Below are 10,691 nucleotides of genomic sequence, written 5' to 3' on the forward strand. Positions count from 1 at the left end.
GGGACTGGGCCACCTCCCTCTGGGACTGGGCCACTCCCCTCTGGGACTGGGCCGCCTCCCTCTAGGGACTGGGCCGCCTTCCTCTGGGACCGGGCCACCTCCCTCTGGGACTGGGCCACCTCCCTCTGGGACTGGGCCACCTCCCTCTGGGACTGGGCCACCTCCCTCTCGGACTGGGCCACCTCCCTCTGGGACTGGGCCACCTCCCTCTGGGACTGGGCCACTCCCCTCTGGGACTGGTCCACCTCCCTCTGGGACCGGTCCACCTCCCTCTGGGACCGGGCCAGCTCCCTCTGGGACTGGGCCAGCTCCCTCTGGGACTGGTCCACCTCTCTCTGGGACTGGGCCACCTCCCTCTGGGACTGGGCCACCTCCCTCTGGGACTGGGCCACCTCCCTCTGGGACCGGGCCAGCTCCCTCTGGGACTGGGCCACCACCCTCGGTGTCTGTGCCACTCCGCCCGGCGCCTGGGCAGTGCCGCCGACGTTCCGAGCCACGGCCCGCTGCCCCGCTGCAATGTCGTGGTGGTTCTGGCACAGGGCCGCCTGCGAGGCAGCGACCTCGTCCTGGGCCTTGCTCACCGCCTGCACAGATTGCCCAGGCCTTGGACACGCTGAACCATAACCAAAACCCTCGCCAACAAGACCGCCACCGCGGAGGCAGTCTTGGCTGGCAAGCATGGCGGCAGCACCCCCTGCTCCTGCACGCAGTTAGACTCCTCCACCTGCGCCTGCAGGGACTGGATGCTGGAGAGAGAAGCAGCGATAGAGAGAGAGACTGGGAATTTTCGGCGGGAAGTCAGCTGTTGGGGTGGGCGGGGCTGCTTCGCGGATTCCAGTCTTTTCGGCGGGAAGTCAGCTGTTGGAGTGGGCGGGGCTGCTTCGCGGATTCCAGTCTTTTCGGCGGGAAGTCAGCTGTTGGAGTGGGCGGGGCTGCTTCGCGGATTCCAGTCTTTTCGGCGGGAAGTCAGCTGTTGGAGTGGGCGGGGCTGCTTCGCGGATTCCAGTCTTTTCGGCGGGAAGTCAGCTGTTGGAGTGGGCGGGGCTGCTTCGCGGATTCCAGTCTTTTCGGCGGGAAGTCAGCTGCTGGAGTGGGCGGGGCTGCTTCGCGGATTCCAGTCTTTTCGGCGGGAAGTCAGCTGTTGGAGTGGGCGGGGCTGCTTCGCGGATTAAACTGCGGCCACAGGGTCTTTGGGGATACATTTGAAGAGTGACATCACAGCAAAGCAGTGACCTGATTGGCTGGTAAGGAAAGTGCTCCAATTAGCAGCAGCTGGGAGAAATTTAACTCTTCGTGTGCTGGTCAGTATTGTGATTGGTAAGTAAAATCTTCATTCCTTTCACTTATTCATTATTTGATATTATATTTGTAATCAGTTGAGGTAAAGTGTAAAAATGGCATTAGATCCCAGACCCGTGTTATGCTCCTCGTGCTCAATGTGGGAGCTCAGGGACACGGCCGATGCCCCTGACTCCTTCATGTGCGGGAAGTGTGTCCAGCTGCAGCTCCTGTTAGACCGCATGACGGCTCTGGCGCTGCGGATGGACTCACTTTGGAGCATCTGCGATGCTGAGGAGGTCGTGGATAGCACGTTCAGTGAGTTGGTCACAACGCAGATTAGGATTGGTGAGGGAGATAGGGAATGGAGCACCAAAAGGCAGAGAAAGAGCAGGAAGGCAGTGCAGGTGTCCCCTGCGGTCATCTCCCTCCAAAACAGATATACCGTTTTGGATACTGTTGGGGGAGATGACTCACCAGGGGAAGGCAGTAGTAGCCAGGCTCATGGCACCGTGGCTGGCTCTGCTGCACAGAACGGCGGGATAAAGGCTGGCAGGGCTATAGTCATGGGGGATTCAATCGTAAGGGGAGTAGACAGGTGTTTCTATGGTCGAAAACGAGACTCCCAATTGGTAAGTTGCCTCCCGGGTGCACGGGCCAGGGACGTCTCAGATCGGCTGCAGGACATACTGAAGGTGGAGGGTGAACAGCCAGTTGTTGTGGTGCATATAGGCATCAACGATATAGGTTAAACATGGGATGAGGTCCTACAATCAGAATTTAGGGAGTTAGGAGATAAGTTAAAAAGTAGGACCTCCAAGGTAGTAACCTCAGGATTACTACCAGTGCCACGAGACAGTCAGAGTAGAAATTCAAGAATAGTCAGAATGAATACGTAGCTTGAGAGATGGTGCAGGAGGGAGGGGTTCAGATTTTTGGGACATTGGATCCAGTTCTGGGGGCGGTGGGACCATTAGAAATCGGATGGTCTGCTCCTGGGCAGGACTGGAACCAATGTCCTAGGGGGTGCTTTTGCTAACACTGTTGGGGAGGTTTTAAACTAATGTGGCAGGGGGATGGGATCCAGATTAGGAAGTTAGAGGTCAGTAAAGAGGCAGCAACTAAAGCCTGTAAGATATTAGAAAATAAACTCAATGTGACTCAGGGGAAGAGTAGACAGGGAAGAGATGATGAACGCAAAGGGACAGGTGGTCTGAGGTGCATTTGTTTTAATGCGAGAAGTGTAGCAGGGAAGGCAGATGAACTTAGGGCTTGGATTAGTACCTGGGAATATGATGTTATTGGTATTACTGAAACTTGGTTGAGTGTCGGGCAAGATTGGCAACTAAATATCCCAGTGTATAGATGCTTGAGGAGGGATAGAGAGGGAGATAAAAGGGGTGGAGGAGTTGCATTACTGGTCAGAAATGATATCACAGCTGTGATTAAGGAGGGCACTGTGGACGATTCGAGCACTGAGGCAATTTGGGTAGAGCTAAGAAATAGGAAGGGTGCAGTAACATTGTTGGGACTTTACTACAGGCCTCCCAAAAGCGAGCGTGAAGTAGAGGTACAAATATGTAGACAGATTATAGAAAAATGTAGGAGCAACAGGGTGGTCGTGATGGGAGATTTTAACTTCCCCAACATTGAATGGGACTCATGTAGTGTTGGAGGCGTAGATGGAGCAGAATTTGTAAGGAGCATCCAGGAGAGTTATTTTTAGAGCAGTATATAAATAGTCCAACTCGGGAAGGGGCCATACTGGACCTGGTATTGGGGAATGATCCCGGCCAGGTGGTTGAAGTTTCAGTCGGTGATTACTTTGGGAATAGCGATCACAATTCCGTAAGTTTTAGAATACTCATGGACAAAGACGAGAGTGGTCCTAAAGGAAGAGGGCTAAATTGAGAAAAGGCCAAGTGTACCAAAATTCGGCAGGAGCTAGGGACTGTGGATTGGGAGCAGCTCTTTAAGGGTAAATCCACATTTGAATTGTGGGAGTCTTTTAAGGAAAGGTTGATTAGAGTGCAGGACAGACATGTCCCTGTGAAAATGAGGGATAGAAATGGCAAGATTAAGGAACCATGGATGACGGGTGGAATTATGAGACTAGCTAAGATGAAAAAGGAAGCATACATAAGATCTAGGTGACTTAAAACTGATGAAGCTCTGGAGGAATATCGGGAAAGTAGGGCAAATCTCAAACGCGCAATAAAGAGGGCTAAAAGGGGTCATGAAATATCTTTGGCTAACAGGGTTAAGGAAAATCCCAAAGCCTTTTATTCGTATAAGGGGAGCAAGAGGGTAACTGGAGAAAGGATTGGCCCACTCAAAGGCAAAAGAGGGAATGTATGCGTGGAGTCAGAGGAAATGGGTGAGATTCTTAATGAGTACTTTGCATCGGTATTCACCAAGGAGAGGGACATGACGGATGTTGAGGTTAGGGATGGATGTTTAAATACTCTAGATCAAGTCGGCATAAGGAAGGGGGACATTTGGGGTATTCTAAAATGCATTAAGGTGGACAAGTCCCCAGGTCCGGATGGGATCTATCCCAGGTAACTGAGGGAAGCGAGGGACGAAATAGCTGGGGCCTTAATAGATATCTTTGCAGCATCCTTGAGCACGGGTGAGGTCCCGGAGGACTAGAGAATTGCTAATGTTGTCCCTTTGTTTAATTAGGGTAGCAGGGATAATCCAGGGAATTATAGACGTGTAAGCTTGACGTCAGTGGTAGGCAAACTGTTGGAGAAGAGACTGAGGGATAGGATCGATTCACATTCAGAAGAAAATAGACTTAGCAGTGATAGACAGCATGGTTTTGTGCAGGGAAGGTCATGTCTTAGAAACCTAAAAGAATTCTTTGAGGAAGTGACAAAGTTAACTGATGAGAGAAGGGCTCTAGATGTCATATACATGGACTACAGTAAGGCGTTTGATAAAGTTTCCCATGGCAGATTGTTGGAAAAAGTGAAGTCGCATGGAGTTCAAGGTGTACTAGCTAGATGGATAAAGAACTGGCTGGGCAACAGGAGACAGAGAGTAGTGGTGGAAGGGATTGTCTCAAAATGGAGACACTAGTGGTGTTCCACAGGGATCCGTGCTCGGACCACTGTTGTTTGTGATATACATAAATGACCTGGACGAAGGTGTAGGTGGTCTGATTAGCAAGTTTGCAGATGATATTAAGATTGGTGGAGTTGCAGATAGTGAGGTGGGCTGTCAGAGAATTCAGCAAAATATAGATAGATTGGAGTGTTGGGCAGAGAAATGGCAGATGGAGTTCAATCCAGGCAAATGCGAGGTGATGCATTTTGGAAGATCCAATTCAAGAGCGGACTATACGGTCAATGGAAGAGTCCTGGGGAAAATTGGTGTGCAGAGAGATCTTTGAGTTCAGGTCCATTGTACCCTGAAAGTGGCAACGCAGGTCGATAGAGTGGTCAAGAAGGCATACAGCATGCTTGCCTTCATCGGACGGGGTATTGAGTACAAGAGTCGGCAGGTCATGTTACAGTTGTCTAGGACTTTGGTTAGGCCACATTTGGAACACTGCGTGCAGTTCTGGTCGCCGCATTACCAGAAGGATGTGGATGCTTTAGAGAGGGTGCAGAGGAGGTTCACCAGGATGTTGCCTGGTATGGAGGGTGCTAGCTATGAAGAAAGGTTGAGTAGATAACGATTGTTTTCGTTGGAAAGACCAAGGTTGAGGGGGGACCTGATTGAGGTCTACAAAATTATGAGAGGTATGTACAGGGTGGATAGCAACAAGCTTTTTCCAAGAGTGGGGGTGTCAATGACAAGGGGTCTAGATTTCAAGGTGAGAGGGGGAAAGTTTAAGGGAGATATGCGTGGAAAGTTTTTTACGCAGAGGGTGATGGGTGCCTGGAATGCTTTGCCAGCGGAGGTGGTAGAGGTGGGCACGATAGCATCATTTAAGATGCATCTAGACAGATATATGAACGGGCGGGGAACAGAGGGAAGTAGATCCTTGGAAAATAGGCGACAGGTTGAGATAAAGGATGTGGATCGGTGCAGGCTGGGAGGGCCGAAGGGCCTGTTCCTGTGCTGTCATTTTCTTTGTTATTTGGGATAGAGAGAGAGAGGGAGGGATAGAAAGCGACAGGGATAGAGAGAGAGTGACAGGGATAGAGAGAGAGAGAGAGAGGGATAGAGAGAGACAGGGACAGAGAGAGACTGATAGGGATAGAGAGAGAGAGAGGGATCGAGAGTGACAGGGATAGAGAGAGAGTGACAGGGATAGCGAGAGAGAGAGAAAAGGATAGAGAGAGAGAGAGTGATAGGGATAGAGAGAATGACAGGGATAGAGAGATAGAGACTGGGTTAGAGAGAGAGAGAGAAACGGACAGAGAGAGAGTGATAAGGATAGAGAGAGAGTGATAGGGATAGATAGAGAGAAACTGGGATAGAGCGAGGGATAGAGAGAGAGAGACTGGGATAGCGAGAGAGAGAGAAAGGGATAGAGACAGAGTGCTAAGGATAGAGAGAGAGTGATAGGGATAGAGAGAGAGAGAAACTGGGAGAGAGAGAGAGAGAGACTGGGATAGAGAGAGAGAGAGAGAGAGAAAGGGATAGTGAGGGAGTGACAGGGATGGAGAGAGAGTGACAGGGATAGAGAGAGAGAGAAACTGGGAGAGAGAGAGTGACAGGGATGGAGAGAGAGAGACTGCGATAGAGGGAGAGTGACAGGGATGGAGAGTGAGTCACAGGGATAGAGAGAGAGAGAGACAGGGATAGACAGAGAGTGATAGGGATAGAGGGAGAGTGACAGGAATGGAGAAAGAGTGGCAGGAATAGAGAGAGAGACAGGGATAGAGAGAGATAGAGACAGGGATAGAGAGATAGAGAGAGACAGGGATAGAGAGAGAGTGACAGGGATAGCGAGAGAGAGAGAAAAGGATAGAGAGAGAGAGAGTGATAGGGATAGAGAGAATGACAGGGATAGAGAGATAGAGACTGGGTTAGAGAGAGAGAGAGAAACGGACAGAGAGAGAGTGATAAGGATAGAGAGAGAGTGATAGGGATAGATAGAGAGAAACTGGGATAGAGCGAGGGATAGAGAGAGAGAGACTGGGATAGCGAGAGAGAGAGAAAGGGATAGAGACAGAGTGATAAGGATAGAGAGAGAGTGATAGGGATAGAGAGAGAGAGAAACTGGGAGAGAGAGAGAGAGTGACAGGGATGGAGAGAGAGAGACAGCGATAGAGGGAGAGTGACAGGGATGGAGAGTGAGTCACAGGGATAGAGAGAGAGAGAGACAGGGATAGACAGAGAGTGATAGGGATAGAGGGAGAGTGACAGGAATGGAGAAAGAGTGGCAGGAATAGAGAGAGAGAGACAGGGATAGAGAGAGATAGAGACAGGGATAGAGAGAGAGAGAGAGAGACAGGGATAGAGAGAGAGTGACAGGGATAGAGGGAGAGTGACAGGGATGGAGAAAGAGTGACAGGAATAGAGAGAGAGACAGGGATAGAGAGAGATAGAGACAGGGATAGAGAGATAGTGACAGGGATAGAGAGAGAGTGATGCGACCATCAATTCACTCGAGACAGGAGTAAAAGTAAACCGCGGCTTTAATCAACTTAGAACAGTGCCTGCCTGCGACTGACACAATATTGTGCGGCACCTGCAGGTCGACTGCTCTTTATACCCCCCCCTCAAGGGGAGGAGCCATGGCCAGAGCACATACGTGTCCCCACATGTTCCCCTATGAATGATGCCATACAATGGCCCATAGGTGGAGCCCACAAGTGTAACCACATAGCATAGATGCAAATACCAAGGCAAAGCACGATACTGATAAAATGGTGGATTATTGGTATAAAACAGTCACCACATTCACCCCCCGTTAAAAAAATGAAGTCCGGCGGGGGTGACGGGTGCATAAGTTCAGCCGGTCCGGCGCACGGATTGTGCGCTGTGATCTCCGAAGCTCCGGCGTCGGTGCTGGCCCGGGTGTCGAGCTCGTCCGTGCTGGCATCGGTAGTGGGGGCGCCGGTGCGGGTACAGACGTGGACTCCGGGAGCGTCTCTTCTGGAGCTTCATTCCTGTGGACCGGTGAAGGGGGAATGGCGGGCGGGAGCCATAAAGGGGCGGGGGCGCTAATCATGGTAGGTTGGGCGGGATATAGTGGAGGGGCGGTGGTGGGGGTAGTAGTGGTGGTGGTGGAACCGGCGGGCGCCAGGTCCCGGAGGGAGACCGTATCTTGTCGGCCATCGGGGTGTTAGTTATAAGCGTACTGGGGGATGGAGTGGAGGAGCTGGACCCTCTCTACCACAGGATCGGACTTACGGCTCCTGACGTGTTTTCTGAGCAGGACTGGCCCCGGTGTCTTCAGCCAGGCCGGAAGCGAGGCCCGGAGGTGGATCTCCTCGGGAAATCAAATAGGCGGTCATGAGGGGTCTCGTTTGTGGCCGCGCAAAGTAGGGACCTAATAGAGTGGAGCGCATCGGGAAGGACCTCCTGCCAGTGAGAAACTGGGAGATTCCTGAACCACAGGGTCAGTAGGACGGTCTTCCAGACCATCTCGTTCTCTCTCTCCACCTGCCCTTTTCCCCTGGGGTTATAACTGGTAGTCCTGCTCGAGGCAATGCCCTTACTGAGCAGGTACTGACGCAGTTCGTCGCTCATGAACGACGAGCCGGGGACTTCCGGGTGCGGCGATGACCAGCTGAGTCGCACGTTTCTGCAGCTCCCTGTGAAACGGACTTTTGGGCTCTTGATAGGAGCCCCAACGGCAATTTTGACGGCTAAAAACACTGTGCGGTAAACCAGAAGGGAATCCCCCCTGGATACGGATGGAAAAAGGAGGAGAGAGTGGCCGGATTGCAGTGGATCCTTTAGAACAGCGGCAAGGAAGGCAAGCAAAAACCAAGATGGCGTCGGAAGGTGGCAGTTTAACATGGGGCCCTGAACAACAAGAGTTCTTGAAATGCTGTGTGGAAGAGCTCAAAAAGGAAATGAAGAAAGAGCTGTTGGCCCCGATACTACAGGCGATCGAAGGGCTAAAGGAGGAACAAAAGACCCAGGAGCGGGAGCTTCGGGTCGTGAAGGCAAAGGCAGCCGAGAATGAGGACGACATACAGGGCCTGGTGGTGAAGACGGAGACGCAGGAGGCACATCAGAAACGATGTGTGGAAAGGTTGGAGGCACTGGAAAACAACGCAAGGAGGAACAACCTGAGGATTCTTGGTCTTCCTGAAGGTGTGGAGGGAGCGGACGTCGGGGCATATGTGAGCACGATGCTGCACTCGTTAATGGGAGCGGAGGCCCCGGCGGGTCCGTTGGAGGTGGAGGGAGCATACCGAGTGATGGCGCGAGGACCGAGAGCAGGAGAAATTCCCAGAGCCATAGTGGTGAGATTCCTCCGTTTTAAGGATAGAGAAATGGTCCTTAGATGGGCGAAGAAAACTCGGAGCAGTAAATGGGAGAACGCGGTGATCCGCGTTTATCAAGACTGGAGTGCGGAGGTGGCGAGAAGGAGGGCGAGCTTCAATCGGGCCAAGGCGGTGCTTCATAAAAAGAAGATAAAATTTGGAATGCTGCAACCGGCAAGACTGTGGGTCACATATCGAGGGAGGCACCACTACTTTGAGACGGCGGATGAAGCGTGGACTTTTATTGTGGAAGAAAAACTGGAATGAGCGGGTTATTAAAAAGAACGTTCGAACAAAGTGGTGGGGCGAATGTGGGGGGCAAAGAGGGGTTTTATGTACTAATCCTGCGATGTGGTAACTTTTCTCTCTCCCACAGGTGGGGATGGGGGGAGGAGGGGAGGTGGAGGAGATGGGGCGTTGGCCATTGGGGGCGGGGCCAAGGGAGAAGCGCGGGCTTGGTTCCCGCGCTATGATAATCATGGCGGGAATAGAGAAGCAGGAAGGAGGGGGCGTCGCACGGTGCGAGCCGAGGTCACGGGGGGAAGCCGAGGTCAGCCAGAGTTTGCTGACTTCTGGGAGCAACATGGGGGGAGTAATTACGCTAGCGGGGGATCTAGCGGGGGGGGTGGGAGGGGGGAATTACTGGGTTGCTGCTGCTGGGGAGAGGGGGGAGCTGGTATGGGAGAGGATGGGCGGGGGGGCACCGCCTGGGGGAGATACAGCTGCGTGGGAACTGGGTGAGGAGCTGGAAAAAGGTGATGGCTAATCGACAAGGGGGGGGGGGGGGGTAGGAAGCCCCCCAACCCGGCTGATCACGTGGAACGTGAGAGGGCTGAACGGGCCGATAAAGAGGGCACGGGTACTCGCACACCTTAAGAAACTTAAGGCAGATGTGGTTATGTTACAGGAAACGCACCTGAAACTGATAGACCAGGTTAGGCTACGCAAAGGATGGGTGGGGCAGGTGTTCCATTCGGGGCTAGATGCGAAAAACAGGGGGGTGGCTATATTAGAGGGGAAGCGGGTAATGTTCGAGGCAAAGACTATAGTGGCGGATAACGGGGGCAGATACGTGATTGTGAGTGGCAAACTACAGGGGGAGACGGTGGTTTTGGTAAACGTATATGCCCCGAACTGGGATGATGCCAATTTTATGAGGCGGATGCTAGGACGCATTCCGGACCTAGAGATGGGAAAGCTGATAATGGGGGGAGATTTTAATACGGTGTTGGAACCAGGGCTGGATAGGTCGAAGTCCAGGACTGGAAGGAGGCCGGCAGCAGCCAAGGTGCTTAAAGATTTTATGGAGCAGATGGGAGGTGTAGACCCGTGGAGATTTAGCAGACCTAGGAGTAAGGAGTTCTCGTTTTTCTCCTATGTCCATAAAGTCTACTCGCGAATAGACTTTTTTGTGCTGGGTAGGGCATTGATCCCGAAGGTGAGGGGAACGGAGTATACGGCTATAGCCATTTCGGATCACGCTCCACACTGGGTGGACTTGGAGATAGGGGAGGAAACAGGAGGGCGCCCACCCTGGAGAATGGACATGGGACTAATGGCAGATGAGGGGGTGTGTCTAAGGGTGAGGGGGTGCATTGAAAAGTACTTGGAACTCAATGATAATGGGGAGGTCCAGGTGGGAGTGGTCTGGGAGGCGTTGAAGGCGGTGGTTAGAGGGGAGCTGATATCAATAAGGGCACATAAAGGGAAGCAGGAGAGTAAGGAACGGGAGCGGTTGCTGCAAGAACTTTTGAGGGTGGACAGACAATATGCGGAAGCACCGGAGGAGGGACTGTACAGGGAAAGGCAAAGGCTACATGTAGAATTTGACTTGCTGACTACAGGCACTGCAGAGGCACAATGGAGGAAGGCACAGGGTGTACAGTACGAATATGGGGAGAAGGCGAGCAGGTTGCTGGCACACCAATTGAGGAAAAGGGGAGCAGCGAGGGAAATAGGGGGAGTGAGGGATGAGGAAGGAGAGATGGAGCGGGGAGCGGAGAGAGTGAATGG

The sequence above is a fragment of the Scyliorhinus torazame genome, chromosome 19 (genome assembly GCF_047496885.1).
Source record: "Scyliorhinus torazame isolate Kashiwa2021f chromosome 19, sScyTor2.1, whole genome shotgun sequence".
NCBI lineage: Eukaryota > Metazoa > Chordata > Chondrichthyes > Carcharhiniformes > Scyliorhinidae > Scyliorhinus > Scyliorhinus torazame.